Source organism: Dermacentor silvarum, chromosome 2, assembly GCF_013339745.2.
Source record: "Dermacentor silvarum isolate Dsil-2018 chromosome 2, BIME_Dsil_1.4, whole genome shotgun sequence".
Taxonomy (NCBI): Eukaryota; Metazoa; Arthropoda; class Arachnida; order Ixodida; family Ixodidae; genus Dermacentor; species Dermacentor silvarum.
Genome location: NC_051155.1, coordinates 111,220,105 through 111,239,786, shown reverse-complemented (window position 1 = coordinate 111,239,786; position 19,682 = coordinate 111,220,105). Strand labels below are relative to the sequence as shown.

General features: G+C 44.6%; 1 protein-coding gene across 1 annotated transcript in view; it reads right to left on the bottom strand.

Moving 5' to 3' along the window:
* Positions 1–12,397: 12,397 nt before the first annotated feature.
* LOC119441695 (hemicentin-2) overlaps positions 12,398–19,682 on the bottom strand; it is a 271,115-nt gene continuing 263,830 nt past the window's right edge. Inside the window, exons 11-12 of the mRNA XM_037706292.2 lie at positions 14,293–14,442; positions 12,398–13,259 (exon numbers count right to left, since the gene is read on the bottom strand). The gene's annotated coding sequence lies outside the window, so the exon portion shown is untranslated. The remainder of the gene's footprint in view (positions 13,260–14,292; positions 14,443–19,682) is intronic.

Genomic DNA, 19,682 nt, shown 5'->3' with positions numbered 1-19,682 from the left:
TTGAATAATTGAGAATAGTTACGCCTACTTCACTTTTTAATTAATTATTTTATGGCACATATCTAAATACACACACTGTAGCTACTGAGTTTTTAATGTGTATCTACTTCGAACGAACTTTCTGGGCTGCGCTAGTTACGAAATATTATTTTCAAAGTGTTCGACGAAATGCACGAGTACTTCAGTTACTTTTCTGCTTCAATGCATAAAACAGCGTTTTCTTCAAAAAGGTACGTAACTGGTACGCCAATGCATTTCATCGTACACTTTGAAAATTAATATAACGAAACTGCTTCAGCCCTGAGAATTTGTTCCAAGTGGATATGCCTTGCCAGCCCACCGGATATAATTCGTAGCTTGAAATATCTGCTGCAATGTAATCAATTAAAAAGGTAAGTAGCATAAATATGCTAATTATTCAACTAGGCGTTTGGATTTCTCGTGGAAGTAATGGCCACCTCATCGAATATTTTAGATCATGGATAAGAATTGTGCTATCTGCCACAGGTAATTTTGAAAAATTTCGTGCATCTAAAATAAAACACCCTGTGTAGAAACTTTCATTACATTCCAACTGCTGCAAAGAAGTCTTTACATCTAAAGCTGTTGTCATAGAGATGTAAAAAAGTGTTTTGTCGAATTCCTCTCAATATAAATATGTCTTGTGGTAGCTTCCTACCTTAAGACGTTCTTTTGTGTAATATAAAATCATTACAGAACATTACAAGCAAATCTTATCGTGTTCGCGGTTTCCTCATTCTTCTAAGCCTGTTCTAGTGTTTATTTATTTATTTATTTATTTCAATACCTTCAAGGCCCAGGAGGCGTTACAGAACGGAGTGGTATAAAAAAAAAAGAAGTCATAATGCTGAAAAAATAAAACAAATGGTATCAGCAACGAAAAAACGTATGTTTAAGCGAAATACAAGATCACATTGGTAAAAAGGCCGATTAGGCGAATACATAGTTTTCTGCGGCAGTTAAAAAAATTACAACGTGTCAGAAATATCAGCAACACAGACGGGTAGGTGGTTCCAATGCTCGCCGTCCTTGCCACAAATGAAAACAATATGGTGTACACAAAAGAAAACATTATCGTATACAGCAGCGAAAAAGTAAGTTTAGGTAAAATGCAAATCAGATTAGGAACAAGACAGATTAGGCGAACACATAGTTTTCAGCAGCAGTTTTAAATAAACACGTGTCAGATATATCGGCAACAGAGGTGGGAAGGTGGTTCCAATCGCTACACGTCTTTGGCACAAAAGAGTTAAAGTGCGCATTAGTCCGGCAATATGGAATGCGTACCTTATGGCGATGATCTGTGCGAGGTGATATGAATGATGGCTCAGAAAGAAGATCCTCTTTTAGCTGATGATTGTGGTAATAAATCTTGTGAAAGGTTAGCATTCGCGAAAGTTTTCTACGAAGGGAAAGACTAGGAAGGTTCGAGGTACTTTTCATGGCCGTGACGCTAGTAGTGCGGGAGAAGTTACATAATATAAAACGGGCACTGCGATTCTGTACCGATTCTAATTGTATAGTAAGAGTTTCGAGGCCCGGGTCCCACACAGAGCATGCGTACTCTAATTTCGATCGCACTAGGGTTTTGTACAGTAGTAGCTTTAATGAAGATGGAGCCATAGAAAAATTTCGTCACAAGTAACCAAGCATGCGGTTAGCATTGTTAACAATATAATCAATATGCGGCTGCCATGAAAGATTAGCAGTTATATGAAGCCCTAAATATTTATAAGCCGTCACTTGTTTAAGTACAGAGCCTGAAATATGATACGCACTAAGATTCGCAATGGCAGACCTGTGTGAAACACGCATGACCTTACATTTGTTAGTATTCAATTTCATGAGCCAAGTGTTACACCAACTAGATACCTTATCTCAGTCACATTGAAGTATGGATGTGTCTGAAACAGAAGTGATCACTCGGTAAATGGCGCAGTCATCTGCGAAAAGCATGAATGTGGAGTTAATATAATTTGCCAGATCATTAATATATATCAGGAACAGTAAGAGCCCCAGCACCGAACCTTGAGGCACGCCTGAGGTAACAGAACATGGTTAAGAATCAGCGTCATTAGCAGTTACGAATTGAGTTGTATTACGCAAAAAGCTCTCGATCCATAAAAGAATGTTAGGGTCAATATTCAGTTTGCTGAGCTTTAAACAAAGCAGTTGGTGATTAACAAGGTCAAATGCTTTCCGAAAATCTAAGAATATACAGTCAATGAAAAGTCCTTTGTCTAATGCGTCAGACAAGTCGTGGGTGAATGAAATGAGTTGCGTCTCACACGAAAATGTTTTGCGAAAGCCATGCTGATGAGGGAAAAAAACTAATTATTTTTCAAGGAATTTAACCAAATTAGATAATATGCCATGTTCAAACATTTTACATGGGATGCTCGTTAACGATATGGGTATGTTGTTTGTGGCGCAATGAGTATCACCTGACTTGAATATTGGTACCACCTTACCCACCTTCCAGTCTCCGGGCAACTGTCCTGATTCCAAAAACTATAATTAGTGGTGCGCCGTTCGCATGAACGGCGCACCACTAATTATAACGTCTGTCGTCGAAATGCTGAAACTGATCGCGACGTTTCCGCGTTTACTAACTCGTACAACTTGCGTACCATGACTGAATTTAAATTCGGCAAAAGATATTGCCACCTGGTGTTTAGAGCCAGCAAATGATCAGCATTGCGTGCCCAGCAAGAACGGTGAAGAAGACGACGAAGTCGAAGATCCCGCGCCAGCTGGAGAACCGTTTTGAGGCAACAACAACAACAACAACCGTCTTTTCGTGTGTGGCATTCTTCGTGCCTGGCTGCTAGTACTGTTGATTGATCTTGCCTTAGCGCGTGACAAACTGGTGGAGGAGCTGGGTGCGTGACAATATGTGCTAGAAGAAGATCATTGCAACGTAAAAAAAATTTTACTCTTGAAAGTTTAACATAATTTCTCCAAACCTAATGTGCCGGCTTCATTGCATTTTGTGCTGGTTTGTATCTTTATTTAACAACACTGCCTCATTTTATTGCAGTAGCAGTTATATGCACACCCCAAGCCACTTTCGCCGGCGGGGTCGCCATGGGGTTCCGCATATAATATATGTATGATATATGCTGATCCATACCGTATAGGCTGGTTATTTTGCTACGGTATTCTACCGCTAAAGTGGCTCATGCCAGGTATTAAGTTGCTGACTAAATTGTTCGTCAGCTTCTTGAGATTCCCGGCCCAGACACAAATCTCTCGAAACAACATTCACAGCTCATGCCTCTTCTCTAAAGTTTTCTGCGAATGTGGAATATTACAAGGACAAAACATCATCGGCGTTGAAATCTGAAGGTGTTGTACTGATAACGGCGCGGCTCTTTACGGGCAAAGTGGTGTGCGCCGGTGTTATTCGTTAAATGCCCTTAACCGCGTGGTAAATTTTTTCAACCCTTTAACTGACAGCTCAACAATATTGTTGGCCTAGCAAAAACATATGCAAAAACTAGACAAATCCAAACATTAGTCTGTGCCTTTCAATTTACCTGTATCTAACTACCTGCTGAACAGTGGTATTCAATAAAATGTCGAGCGTGAGCAGCAGCAGATGTATCGGTCCCGAAATCTGAAGGCTTCGTCTTTATCTTCTTAGCGCACGTGGGGGGTCATATTCTCGCCAATGCGAATTTTTTCCCCCTGTTTTAAGCAAGCTCTTATTTGTTAACTTCATAGAGGTGCATCTCAAGAACACACATTAGCCTTGCCAACGCAAGTACCAGAGACCAGTTTTGGGCCCTGCCACCACCTGCTCAACAATAATTTTGACCTACTGTACCTCGCTTAGTTTTTACAGACAGCGTTTAACATTTCAATTGGTATGTATTTGAGCAAACCAAAGAAGAACTAAAGCAATAAAACCATTCTACGCCAAGTTTTTCTTATCTTGCCAGTTAAAGGGTCAAGGGTGCTGAAAAACTTGGCCCACCCGCGTATGTTGTCTCCGCGTTAGAAGACCCGCGTATAATTAGAACAGCGTCCGAGAAGTTCAAGCGCCACGCTAGACCTTCCTTTCGCAGTCAGTGGTTCACCCTTCGGGCGAAACTGCCAATTTTGTTGGTTCATAAGGATCAATAGCTGGTCCTACTGCCCTCCACTGGAGTGATCGGATATGAAATGTATGCGTACGTGCAGGGCAAATTCTCATTCGAGGAATGATCTTCTGCATAAGAAAAAAAGAAATCATTTGTACCAGAAAAGATACGGCAACGTAAGTTCAGAGACAACCGAGGAAACATTTTCAATTGCTGACTTAATACGGGGATAGAAGATGAAGATAGCACGTTTTAGGTACTGGGCTGCAGTAATCTAACGTTTTGGTTCTAATAACTTTGGTTATGGTGCTTGGTCCGAGGGTCATTCCACCTACATTGTCAACGGAACGAGAGGATAGTAGGTCGCTAGGAGCAACAAATATAATACAAGAAAAAATAAACCGTCGATATGTTATATTGGTCTTTTGTCAGGCAGCTTTTATGGCCAACGAGATGGCGCTACGTACGCCATCATGTGAGACGTGGAACGACGCCTCCGCAGGACCGCGTCCAGACCACGCGAGGCAAGTCGGCATGTAGCCATGGGAGTGTTGCTTACGTAACCTATTGAACAGCTGTCAGTTACCACATACGCCTCGTCAATCTCGTGGCATGCTCGTCACTAGACCACGACATGGTGGCAGTGGTGAGAAGCCCAAGAATACACGCAAAGTGCCCCCAGTGGCCAGTCGCGCGGAAACTTTTGCGTGTATTCGAGGGCTTCTTTCACGCTCGCAAAAACGCTTTTATGTAGCACGTATGGGGCAACAGAAACCTGTGTCGGTAGTTTTTCACACTGCTCTATAATTTTCTCTTTGATACTTTTGATCTAATTATTATATTTGAGAAGTTGATAAATTATATTTAGACCCGCCGTGGTAGCTTAGTGGCTATGGTGTTGGGCTGCTAAGCACAAGGTCGCGGGATCGAACCCCGGCCACGGCGGCTGCATTTCGAAGGGGGCGGAATGCGAAAATAACCCTGTACTTAGATTTAGGTGCCCATTAAAGAACCCCAGGTGGTCCAAATTATTCAGGAGTCTCCCACTACGGCACGCCTCCTAATCAGATCGTAGTTTTCGCATGGGAAACCCCATTTTTAAATATATTTTTACAATTATATTTAGACTAATTATTTAATTAGGTGGAATGCGAAAATAATCTGATTATCTCCAAGGGACGGCAAACAATATTACCTCGGTTCTGTTCAACTATGTGGCATTTGTGTCTTTGTGCTGCGGCACAAAGGGTCTTTGTGCTGCTTATTGCAGCCTCTTTGATTACGAACGTACCTCTGATTGTAGAATTTAATTAGCTTTTGTGGTGCCGAAAACACAACATTAACTTTCGAGCGGCCTGCAACCTTATTGATTGCAAGCTCATTAAATTCTGCAATGAGAGGTACGTTCGTAATCAAATAGGCTGCAATAAGCAGCACAAAGACCCTTTTGTTCACTGTACTATTAATGTAGACTACAATATCCCGCTAACATGTGGCAAGCAATACATAGGGCAGACGTAGAGATGTTTGAATGAACGTTTGAAAGAACACGCGCTAAACGTAAAGAAAACGGCACGTGTTGGTTGGTTGGCGATGCACTGCAGTTCCTGTCACTGTAGACCTCTTTTTGAAAAGTGTGCTGTTGTCAACAGAAGTGACCATAGGCTCACCCGTGAGATAATAGAAGCTGAAAAGATATCTTCATTAGGCTCAGCCTGTATCAAGCACACCTTCTGTACACCTGTCCGATAAATAGCTGTCCTTTGTTATACTATAGAAGGCACTGTGCGCATGTGCAGCGGTAATGGTGAGCATAGTATAAACACGTGTGGTGGTCAATAAAACTTGTTGGTAGTATGCGCTCGTCTGTGTCTCATGTGCTCTTTTGTGCCTGTGTATTTGCGCTTCAACCTATTTCCATAATTTGTGGTGCGTAGCTATGGTAGCCATGGCAACCCCGAGAAAAAGGAGACTGCGTGCGCAAGCACGCAGTCTCCTCCTCGCCAGATCCCTCCCTTCCCGACCCCTGCCTGTCTTCTCTCCGCGGCGCGCTGAGCCAGGAAATAAAAATTACTCCATCTCCCGCTAAAGGGAACCATGTGTGGATGCGATGCAGCGGCGAGATGGTTAGCTTGAGCGGGAGATGGTTTCGCGGCAGCGGCCCGAGCGCTCATCGTGGCGCTGCAAAGGAGAGAGAATGAGGCGCGCGCGCTCCCTCATTTTCATACCGCGGAGCTACCGTGGCGCCCCCAGTGGAGTATGCAGCTGTCGCACCACCTGTCGAGCGCGCCGCTCCGGATTCCTAGAGGAGATAAAAGGGTGGAGCGTAGGAGAGGAGAGAGAGGGGGATGGGACGCGCATGCGCTGGGGAGGGGGGGGGTGGCAGATGGGCGCCGCTCCGTAGAGTATTCCTAGAGGAGAGAAAAGGTGGGAGCGTAGGAGAGGAGAGAGAGGAGAGGGGACGCACATGCGCTGTGGGGGTGTGGGACGCGGGAAAACAGACAGAGCCTGTGCAAAAAACGCTTCGCATTTAAAAGAAAGCCCAAAGCTTGCACTAGGCTGCGCAAAGCTCAAGACACAGCGAAGCTGGCCGATGGGTATCGAGCGGCTAGCCTCCAACGCGTTCGGCGCCCGCAAGAAGCAGCGTTCTTGGCACTGTGCTAACCTTTATTAGCCTGCCTGCGTTTGTGGCATGCCAGGAACGCTGTCGCTCGTAGGCGCCGACGCGTCCAGCGCTAGTCACAAGAAATGTCGCCAACGTGTACGGAGTCGGCAAGCGACAACGTTCTTGGCACTGTACCAAACTTGGTTAGCCTGCCTGCTTTTGTGGCATGCCAGGAGCGCTGTCGCTCGTAGGCTCCCACGCGTCCAGCGTTATTCAGGCGAAATATCGCGAAAGGGAAGGTACCTTGGAAATGATCGCTCGAGAATACCTTCGTACATGCGTAGTTAAGTTAAACCAACTTAAGGCCTAGCAGCAACCAAGTTCATACCTAACAATAGCAGCCTGTAAGCATCGCTGTACCTATGCTTCGCGCAACTGAGTGCAAACTTGCCTGATCTTTTTCTTGGCACTTACAGCCAATCTACTTCGTTTCCCAAACTACCTGATGCGTTTGATTTTTGTCGTCACAAAGTTTATTCAAGAACCGGCTGCATTGCTATACGGTAAGTACACCTGTCTGCTTGAGGTTTTTCTTGTCTATGCACTAAGGCAGGCCATTTGAGTTTCGCACATTCAAAAAATCAACAGACTGTGGAAACATGATGCACAAGCAGACAACAAACCATGATATAACAACAATCGCAAATTGTGCTTTATTGCGATTTCAGCTTTCATTTCTGGTACGGAGGAAGCCATCAACTTTGAAGGAATCGCACTGCATTAAGGGTCCAGATTTCTGCAGCTCGCATTCTGCAAACATAGTCATGTCTCCGCTTGTGAATGTAGGCAGCGCGGATGATGCTTACCCAGAAATCGTTCATGTTCAGGATCCGTCATCATTATTGTCTCTATAACACAAGATAAAGCGACGACAAGGACATCAAACACTTGACGATCACCCTGATTATTCTAGTATATTGCGACTCCGTAAAAATATTCATACCATACTAGCAAGGCTGATTATGATAACCTGGTGAACCGTCATGAAGCTGCGCAAGTTCAACTGCAATTCCTGTTGGTGCTTCAAAAATGCATTTTTATGTGATTAGCATTATTAGGGTACTGCACGCACTTTCCGGGGCTGTGTATATGTCCGACTGCATGTCTATCTGTCGATGTCCAAGCGTTTTCCAACCAACTTGGGTCGCTGGGTCGTCTATGGTCTAATGTTTAAAGAATCCTGTTCCTGTAAGGAGGGAACCGGTTTCGAAAGCACTCATTTCAACAGCGCTCAAGTTGCTGCTTTCTTTTTTCCCTACCTTTTTCTTGTTTTCCTTCACTTCTCTCTTCTATGGCTGCACCTCTGCCTGTTTTGTTTTCAATAGTGGCTTTTTCTCTCGGCAGCATTTCATCGCCGGTTGAACGACGAAGAGAGCACGAAGATGAAACACTTAAATGAATGCTTCATTGGACATCTTTCAAGCCAACTTCAATTCTACGTAAGGGAAACCAGCAATGTGCCGTACTTCAATGAACCTCCTTACTTCGATGAACTTGGGCCATTAGGCATGTGCCGTTGGGTATGTCCTACCAGGTATAGCCAAAAGTTACGTGCAGCTCTTCGATAAACCTGTTTCATGCCAACTTGGGTCGCTCAGTGAGTATGTGTACGTAGATGGTTTAGTACCGCACTTCGATAAACGTCTATAGCTAACTTGGATGAGTAGCTTCAGTGAACCACTTTGACCCCAACTTGGGGTCACTGCCAGTCGGGTACATTGCTACGGCGCCACTATAGATAGCGCAGCGTATCATAGGTAAACGCGATAATTTACCCCGGCGTCATGCACATCTCATTCATGACGCGTTTCGGTGGTTGGAATACGGTGTCGCTCCGATACACTGCCTTAATACTATTCGCCTTAACGTGGACGTTCATCGCGAGATGGGTTCTACCGGATTGTTTTGTGTAGTAGTTATAATATATCATTACAATTCATACGAAAGCAAGAAAGAAAGGGAACGAAGTCGGGCATCGTAACTGTCTCACGTTGGAATGTTCTACCGGTGGCTTCAGAAATACCATTGGATGGTAACTTTCAACATGCATGACAATGGAAACGGCGTTCTATGGCAGCGCGATTGGCTAGAGGTTTTTAACGCTTCGTACCATATGTGTACATGGACTAGTTGTTTCGCTACGTAATTTTTTTTTCGGGCTGTACACGGTCATAGGCACCGAAGGTGGCAAGCCAACACGATTGTGATACGTTGCACCTTACAGAGCATCTGCGAAAATGCGAAGGTGTCTAGGAGAAGGAAGTTAGCATAGCAACAACAAAGGGTTGAAATTGTAATGTTTATGGGGACTAAAGAAAAAAGATTGAGTTCTGTCGGACATACTCAAGTCACATATAGGGTATACTTTGCCATGGTTGTCTACTCAGTGCATGTAAAGGACCATGACGATCTATCAAAGTTACCATATTAAATTTCATAATCCCTGCTTGGGTTCCGCAGGTCATGAATACATGTGTGCGCCATGGCACGCATAATACTACAATATATCGGGTGCTTTGCATAACATTCGTGGGTATTTTCCGAGGATGATAATAAGCGCCATAAGTACCAGTAAGCGTTTTCTATCACCCGTTATTGGCGTCACTGTGTCGTATCACAAGGTCCTGCTGGATTATTTAAAGCTTTTCTTGACTCAACGACAAGAATAAAGCAGAATATTTCTGCTGGTGGCTCTAAACACAGTGCTTCGTGTGGTCTAGAAGTGTTAACCCTTTATTTACCAATTTTTTTTTGCTCAGTTTTGCTATTGAGCAAGAGCTTTCTTGCAAATTGTCTTCGACAAACAGCGAATGACAGGCAGCAAGCGTTATGTGTTTGTTTAAAACAGCAACGCAGGACGAGGAAGAAGTAGTTTGGTACGCGACTCGCTTTTTCTTGAAAGCGTGTGCAGTTGAGACAGGCCGATGCAACGTCTCCGGTTGCAGTGTTCCAGACGTGATGCAAAGCAAATGAAATGCACCACTATGGTTCACATAAGACGAGAGGTGTCTGTACAAATTCAAAACGAAGGCTTAGGGGGCTTGGAGTGACGCCACCTATTGAGTGAAGCCACCTATTGTAAGCATATGATGGGCTTTGCACTCGTAGATAGAAAATGATAATTTTCCGATAGTTTTATGTGCCATCATTAAAGGGTGAAAGCGACTCTGCAGTTTTTGATCGTATTCCCAAATAACCTTAAGTACGCCTTGCTTACGGAAGTGAATATCTGTCCGTAGAAATTTTGCGCTTGCACTATTATTTCCAATATAAATTGCTCCTGGGAATACAGTAATCCGACAGCGTATATGCAAGTTTTTTACTAGTTCTCTGCTTAATCAGTGAAATCTCTCTAAAGTCTGCCCAATTTCCGCGATAGAGTAACAAAGTTGTCACTATAGTACCGATTACACTTACTGTTCAATGTTTTTGAAGGACCACATAGATATATCATCAAATAAATAATCAATTGAAATGTAATGGCTGACTAGTACTATGCGAAAATTACAGCTGCGATGAACGCACGAGGAACAAAAAAACTATGTTTTAATTTTTCGTGCCCGAAACTACTTACTGAGAAAAATGCATAACGTTTTTCTGCGCAACTGTTCACTCAAAGAGCTTCACTGTGACGTCAAGTGTTTCTGCAGCAGAAAGAAATAGAATTATACGGCCGCCATGACGTGAGGAGTACATTTGAGGACCGGTGCTCCAAGTAGGGATGGCAGCAAATTTTTACTGGCAAACGTATTTATTATTTTATCCAAATGATCATCATCAGCAGCAGCAGCCGCAGCGTATATTTATGTGCACTGCAGGACGAATGCATCTGCCTGTGATCTCCAATTACCCAACTCTTGCGCTGATTCCTTCATGCGCTTGCAAATTTCCTAATTTCATCACCCCATCTAGTTTTCTACCATACTCGACTGCGCTTGCCTTCCCTTGGCACACATTGTTTAACTCTAATGGTACACCGGTTATCTATCCTACGCATTACATGGCCGGCCCAGCTCCATTTTTTCCTCTTAATGTCAACTAGGATATCGGCTATGTCCGTTGGCTCTCTGACCACACCGCTCTCTTTCTGTATCTTAAGATTATGCCTAATATTTTTGTTACCTTGCTCTTTGCGCGGTCCTCTACTTGCTCTCGAGCTTCTTTGTTAGCTTCTAACTTCCTGTCCCATATGTTAGCACCGGTAGAATGCAATGATTGTGTACTTTTCTTTTCAACGACAGTGGTAAGCTCCCAGTCAGGATTTGGTAATGCTTGCCGTATGCACTCCAACCCATTTTTATTCTTTTGTAAATTTTCTTCGCGTGATCAGGGGCGCTATAACGTAAAATAATTCCAAACTCCTGACGTCAAATTTACGTAACCACCGACGCAAGCATCGAGCAGTGGCCGGCAGCGCTGTCTGAACAACCCAATCAAACACTCTCCTCGTTTATAGGAGGTCACTTTTGTTCGCTTTCAAACCAATAACGTTGTCTACTCTCAGCGGTTTTTCTTATCTAATTGGCTGACAAGAGGCGAGGAGCACGCTCTAGTGGAGAGGGTTTCGATGGGGCCGAGCCAGCACAGTGAAAACAGATAACCGCATGAAGAGGGTGGTTCCGGCTTCTCCGATTGGTCCGCTTCGCCTTGCTTAGCTTGCGGTGGCTGGTCGAAAATCGCGGCGGCGTGCAACGGAAAGATAAGAATGCGACTAAAACCGATCCTCAGCAAGGAAGAGTTCGCAGATTGATGTCGTATCATGCCGAAAGGGCTCGATTGCGTTTTAGTGCCACGGGAAAATGTTTATCATGCGCTAATAAATACATGCTCACCGGCGGGTGCGAGTAGCGAGGGCCTGAGCGATCGCCGGGCAGTCATCTTCTATTCCTTTCGGAACGGGGCAGTCTGTGGCTATTTAGAAAAAAATTCAGCTTTGTTCGACATATTAATGCAATTTTTTTTTCGCCTACACGTCACTTTGACATGGTGAGTCTTCGCGGTTTTGTGATGTCGCGTGACAGGACATGGTGAGTCTTCGCGGCTTTGTGATGTCGCGTGACAGACAGGGAAAGTTGCGAGTGGCCCGACAATGTCTTGACAAATCGTGGAGGCTGATTGCAGAAGTTCGAATCAAAACAGTTTGGATTCATTTTACATTATAACGCCCCAGGGTTCCCTGTGAGTAATTGACCTAGATAAACGTACTCCTGCACTCATTCTAGAGGCTGAATGGCGATCCTGAATTCTACCCACATTGCCAGGCTATTAAACATGTTAACACTACCTTTGTCTTCGGCATAATAATCTTCAACCCCACTCTTGCACTTCTCGGTTACGGTCCTCAATAATTTCTTGTAATTCATCCCCAGTGTTGCTGAACATGACAGTGCCATCTGCAAACAGAAGGTTGCCGAGATATTCACCGTTGATCTTCACTTCTAAGCATTTCCAGTCTAATAGCTTGAATACTTCTAAGCATGCAGTGAATAGCATCGCAGAGATTGCGCCTACTTGCCTGGCTCCTTTCTTTGAACCAAACATGTCTCAAAAATGCCTAATTCAGAAATAAAACTAAAGCCAACTGATGGGTGTTTGTGTGTGGAGAAAAAATTACATTGCACCAAAATGAATTCTTTAATTTCAAATATTAATCAAGAGCAATACACCAATGCTGACAACAGATTGTGTAGGCGTGAAGACACTTTACAATATTCAACAAGACGCCTTCCTATTAGAACAGTTTGAACTTTCGTGAATTTTTTTAATAAAGAACAACCGCATGCACAAATGAACATATCTTTTCCATGCCTTCAGGCAGTGTCGGTGACGGGAACATATCTGATGGGTGTGCTAAGGGTAAGCGAAGGTGATGGAGTCTAGTCGACTGACATTGAAAAGAAGCTAAACACTTCTAACTACGTCTATACAGCACCGGCAGTCAGTTCGGTAAATTTGTCCATGTATGCATGAAAACATTTGTACACAATACTGAAAACGTGCATCGGCACCAGCCACGTGACGAGATGGGAGAAGCTTTTACGCTTGTCACGGAAATCCTAAGGACGAAACGCACGTTCTCTATAAACTTACCTTCAACATAAAGCATTGCTTGATGCTAGTTCGCAGGGGGATGATTGGTTTGTTTTACTACCTACATTTTGTTTGATAACGCGCACCTCAAAGGGAAAAAGGGAAGAGTTGGGAACAAAAGCGCTCACACCTTACAAAGGTGGTCCTTTCGGGTTTTTTTTCTCTCACAATTGTTCTCTTTCTTTCACACGACACCCATGGTAACACTTCCTTAGAACTTCATTTCAGTTCTGTTGGCGCAGCTTCCAAGACAGGCATTGTCTGTCATCTTCAAGTTTGGCGTCCCGTCAGTAGATTTAGATTGCTTGTCCACTTCACACAAACCACCATCTGAATGCAGATGCTTGTTTAGTACTGTTGTCTGCCGATATGCGATTCCAGTGGTCTTCTTTGTAGATCTGCAAAGAAGGTACGCTATAATTGAAAGGAGGCAACACAATAGGCTGTACACCAACACACAACCATTTATCAAATGCATATGTTTGCAAAGTAACACAGTTTTTGCCTAAAACGGTAATGTTTGTATTTTAAAGTTAATTAAAGTGCGGTTACTATTGTTCGATATCCGCTTATAAAGACTTAGACTGCTTTAATTAAAATTATATATACTTGACGTAGCTTTCGGTGCACTTCTGTGGGTCTGGGTAATGCTTGTACCCCTAACTGAATGATATGTATACCATTGCATCGGGTCTTCCTTTCCATTATTGACTGATTGTGAGACGCGTACTAGGTTACACGTGTCACGTGTACTACGTACTATGTGCTAGGTGTGCTCTATTCCCACGTTTTGCCATCATACGCGGGCACGTGTGCGCTCTAGGTCACATCTATTATGCGCAATGTTTTCCAGCCGATATCTGAAGCACTGACATGATGTCTTTTGACGAACGACAGAGCGATTCTGCTCATGGTTCCCGGATCCTTCCGTATTTCTTCATCTAACATTTGACAGAGCTATGTGCATCCCCAAGGGGGAAAATAGTGGCTGGTTCTTCTTAACTTTTCTCCGCAGCGTTAAGTTCAGGCTGTGAGCAAGAGTCGCGGGGAATTTTGTTTGTACCAAAGAATATTTACTTGCACAATAGCTTATCCATTCAAATCGTTCTTGTATATACGATACAATTAAATACGTCAAGGCAGTTTAATGACACTGTTGTCACAACGTTTTGAGCTTTAGCGCTAACTTAGGAAGTGCCGCGTAAACAGGCTGAAGTGATGAGCTCTCCACGCCTATTCTAAGCGCACTCAATGCGGACAGTTCTTGCAGGGGTAAGTATATTGGGTAGTGCAGCGGTTTCAAGAGATAAGTAGTCATTCGCCTAAAATTATCATTATAACACCTCATACTCGTCTAAACGAAGGCTCAGTTCACGCAGGAAGACCGAACGAGAAGTACAAACAAGACAGAGAACGACAACAAACTCATACCTTTTTTTTTCATAGCGGGACACTTCCTCAGTGTTTCTTGGAATGGTCACAGTTTAGGGAATTTTCAACGAAGATGGAAGGGTCCACACAGAAATGGAGTATGTTGAGCGGCAGTATTTCTTCAGAATAGACGCATAAGGCACCTTGTTTCTGAAAAGAAAGTAAAACAGGAAAAAAAACGACAAAGGTGTTCTTAGAATATCTCACATAAAAATTACATTTACAGGCAAGCGTTGGCATATATAGAAAACGAAAAGCAATGCAGCGAGAACTCTGCAGTGCAGACAAAAGGAGCAGCTGATTTGTATACACGCACTGACCAGTTCTTTATGCTTCCACAGAGAAAATTTGTAGAGGAAGACAACACTAAAAGTAGACTAAGAAAATTGGTGATGTTAGCAAAAGCTATCCGTGCCAGACTGGTCAGTGGTGAAGATATGATGCACCGTGAGTAATGCTGTACCTCTAGCGAATACCAGCGTCACTGAAATTCTCACAAGTACGGTATTCCAGCAAGAGCACGCATTATCATTTTGAGGCTGTCAAGACACATTGTAAACATACAACCAGTTAGCGCCAGCATTGTAGAATCTAGCCACACATAACCATGTGTAATAGGCCCGGTTTCGTTGGCGGGGCAGGTACGATCTTAGATGGCGATGACGTGACGGCTCTCACGGCTTCTCCTACGAGTCGATATTTCACAATTGCGCGAGGGGCCGCTCTGTTCGACGAGCCTGCTCTGCTGGTTGTGTGTTCCCGTTTCGTCGCTGGGACAAAGCGTTTTGTGCCCTCGCTGCCTCTTTTCACGTTCTTGCTAAGGGGCAGTGCATCTGCTCTTGCGTGGAATTTCCCCCCTCGAATATAAGAGTTGTGCGACGGCTTCGCACTACCTGAGTGGCCCCTATCTGGCATCACCCTGCTGTAGCATTTTCTAGCATCTGGCATTTTCCTGTTGTAGGGAAACTGGGAATCGTCAAATGTTTTAATGGAGAACTTCTAGCGAGTTCCGAATGTGCTCCATAATTCTGTCAATATGTGTGCTCCAGAATAATTGCGAACATATGGATGCTTCCAGAGTTATTGTAGATGGGCAAAATATATTGTTTTGCTTTTCCTTCCATCTCCCGACTGGAGTGCCACTTATTCTCCAACTATGAGTGCCCCATATTTCTGTAAACATAAATGCACCATCATTCTGTTAAGAAGTATGCTCCATAACGGTTAAGTAATATTGTAAAATTATTTCGTTACTGTTCTTTTAACCTCGAGATCTCTAACTCCTACTAACAAGCCACCATAGGCTTAAAAGAAGAGAAGATGGCGCGGTTCTGCTTAAGGCTCATTCACACTAGACCGACACGACACCGATTTTGATCTGCCGACTGTTGGCGACAGCGTCTTCCTTCCTTTAAACCGTTGGCCACAGAGTTTTCTGTCGTGTGAACTGCTGTCGCCAACAGTCGGTAGACCAATATTGGTGTCGTGTCGGCCTAGTGTGAATGAAGCTTCAGCAAACTTTGAGAGCCACCCTCAGACGCTTCGACGACGTAAGCTAGTTGCTCCTCAGGGCCACTTGCTTAGGGTGGCCCGACTACCACCCTAAACTGCTGACAGCTTCGAGTGTTCGTATAATTTCTGAGACAATATGCTCTTCACCTCTGACTTGGCAGTGGCTGGTCGCACCGCGATAGCGGCCAGAATATTTCACTCTTTCCTACCCGTTGAGAGCAATCGCACTTAATTTCAGCCCCCGTCGACCAGTTGTCGGTGCAGCCCACACTGGGATGCCAGTTTTACGACGCTGCAACTGACGACAAAGATATGGCAAGTGAACCCTGGCGACAAGCATGCTATAAGAACAGGACATGCTCAACGTTATCGAGGTTGTTATTTCGCTCTTTCCCCCAGCGCCTGCAGTCCCCAGCAAAATATGTATGTTCCATATAGAAGCGTTGCGAATTCAAGTCTGTACAACCTTTAGCAGGGGTAATTGTGGCGATGCTGAGCACGGAACTACTAGAATTTCCATTCCCTTGCCCTTGCAGTCGATTTTGCCGAGAAAGAAGTGTGCTTTCTAGTAAATCCAGGATAGTTCAGTATAAATAAAATAATGATTGTTACAGTTACGTGAAAAGCAATTGCTGTTATCATTATAGGTGACTACGTGTCTGGTTTTGTATGCAAATGAAAATAAAAAGAAGAAAAGCGCACATGTATGAAAAGCATGAGTGCTTCTGTGTAGTTCGCTACTCTATACTGCGAGAGGACCAAATTGGAATAGAAAGATCAGAAAGTTGCAGGGAGCAAAGACGAAGTGAGTGTGGGATGCGTGCGAATTCTCCGCTAAGTCATAAGCGTTCGCAAAGACCTGTTGTTCCCAAAAATCCCCAAAACGCTTTCACTGCCTTATGGGTTGATGATCGGTGTAGGTGGCGTCCCAATTCTGCTTTCATGGAGAATAGATGACGTTCCATCATTGTAACTCTATTGTATTGCCATTGCTTTTTAAATCAAGTCTAGGACAGTAGCACTATAAACAGATGATTCTTCCTTCGCAGCCGCAGGCATCTGTAGCACCGTCAGTGATTCTAGTTTCCGCTGAATGAACCTGTGTGAAGGCAACTCCTATCCAAAACCAACATAGAACTGAACATGTTTCTTAGGGGTGGGTAGCGCTACCCGGTCTCTTCATCCGTCCTTCGTCCGGGTAGCGCTACCCATCCCTAAGAAACATGTTCAGTTACCAACTCGCCCAGCTTGCTGTGTTAAATAGAATCGATGCCTAGTGTCGTTACAGTCTGGGTGGAGGTCGGAGTTGCACAGATATAACAATTTTCGTGGCCAAAGAAACAGCTCGCGACGTAATTACTGGGATAATTGGTCACAGTAAACATTTATTTCACGCCTATAGAATTAAAGCATGGGGAATGACGCGAAGTTTTGCGTCACACACTGGAGTCATGCGAGATCAAAGAAAAAGGCAAGATGTTTCCTGGGCTAAAAAAATATTTCTAGCACGAATCCCGTGCAAGCCTTACTACTCGGTGCAGTAGACCAAGAAAATATGTCACATCTGCCACGCACCCCATTAAAGAAACTCTACGCCCTCTCGCAAGGCACATGATACGGGAGATTAAGGCCCACCTTGTCGGCCCAAAATTCTTAATCACACTTTGCTTTTTATAACGGTTCGTGAATTATGTGGTCCCAAATTGCTACATTACGGAAAGTAAAACCAGAAACGGAATCAGCAATTGCGGCCGTCTGAGCCACCACATCCGGGAGAAGGCGCGTAATATAACGAGCGACAATTTGACACGCATCCGCTGAAGCGGATAACAAGAATCTGGCTACAGCAGCGCTGACGTACAAATAGACATGCAAATGGAGTCGCTGCAAAGCCATTACTTCGCGTGACCGCTTACGACGTAAGGGGAGTAGGCAGGCGGGGGGTTCAGCCGGGGCTTTTCTGCGGGCGTTGTAGTCGCCGCAAGCAGATGCTAATGTGCTGGCTTCTTCTATTAATGCCCCGCTGTGAACGCAATTTCGCCTAACCTCCCCCACCTTTTTTTTTCTGTACTCCCCTCCACGTGCTTCATCTCTTAGCTTGGCTGCTGCCGCCTTTCTAGTCACCTGGGCACAGAAAAGGGGGCACGACACGCGGTTCGTTACAGTATGGTGCGCTTCCCCTTCACGTCTCTGCTTGAGTATTCGCTTATATTTTGTTTCTGTTCTGGTTTCATTTTGCACGGCCTCGTTCCTGCAAAAGAGACATGGGCGCGGAAATGAAAGCAAACCCCGATTTAGCGTTTTTGTTTTTTCTTGCTGTCTTCGTTCTCATGTGAACAGCAGGATCAGGGGCACCCCGGCGCGCTTCTGCTCCACTAGTTTCACCCGCCCCGTAGGTGACCACGGTTTCTTCCGCTACTGTACAGGCTTAATGGGCAAAGGTGGAAGCCCACCCGGGTTACGTCACGGGCATCGTTTCTACTGATCCCACATGGCTTTTACCTTAGCCTCCTGCATTCGTCACTGCTGCTTTTACGTGGTGTTTTTGGCGCTTCCTTAAACGATATCGAAAAGCACATAGTTGCGACATTATCTCGTATATTGTCGCTAACATCGCATGTTTAAAAGTTATTGCAATGCTGAATCCTTTTAACGTCCCTGGATATGCTTACTTTTTTTGGCTAAGCAACGACACCTTCCTCCTATGCGACGCCTCCTCTCGCTCAGAGGGATCATCGTCCAACGTCTCTCTTCCTAGTTTATTCAGGCAGTGTGGCAGAGTACACATTTTTGGGTCATCCACGACCGTTAATATACGGGAATAGCTGTTTTCCTCCACGTAAAACAGGGAGATAAGTTTATAATTATTCGAAGGAGCACATCATTGTGCGGCTACGCCAGAAAATGAATATTGATGCGATTAGCATTTTTCGCAAACCTGCGGCCTTTTGATCCCGAACTATCTATCTATCGAGCTGCTTACGCCGACCCAGTGACGAAAGGTTTCTGCCAGCTGTGGCCACTTTGTACGCACTCGTTGTTGTGTAGCCGTTATGATCGTTCCATCGTCCTCAGCTGACCCTCGTCAGCCGTTACGTTCACGCCTTCTGCGCCGACAAAGCAGCGCAAGCTGCCTAACAGTTTCGGTCACTAATTATGTGCTTATAGTGCGTGATCCCCATCGTGGTCCATTGCAACTTCTTCATTCCAGCTTCGACATCCCATGCTCGCCATGCCGTGGTCGGTCCATCGTCTTCACTCCGGCTTCGGCATCCGAATTTCGTCTGGCCGAGGTCATGAGGCCAGCGCTGTCATACCGTCCTAATGGATTAGTTGTCGTGCCATCGTTGGAGGCCTTTGTGGTCGTTTTGTTGTCATCACTACAGCTTCGTCACTCAAATCTCATCATACCATCGTCATCACACATCGTCGTCACACACCATTCTCATGCCATTGTTGGCACTGCCTCGTAGTCATACGTTCTATCTACGTAATCCAGTCGCCGTTACAGCGTCGTTGTCGTCATACAGTCGTCGTCGTGTCATCTGGATTATGGGTGACCATGGAAAGTGAGAGCCATAGCAAAGTGGGCCGATACCGGAGACAGTGTATGTCGCATCTGGCCGAAGCCACATAATATTCGGAATGACCACTAGGGAGTTTAAATTAGCGTGAATTCACCAATACAGTGTGTCGTTACTTCGCGTGAACGTAATTGCATTACCTTCACGGTCATCGTGAGATGGTTTCTGTCACATTTTTTTTTCTCCGGCGTCTTTTGACCAATCACAGCAGTTTTCAAATCAAGAAAGGTGGGCAAGTAGCGACCACTTTAGGCAAAATATCAAATCCCTCAGACTTTCCAGTTTGAAGTAGAT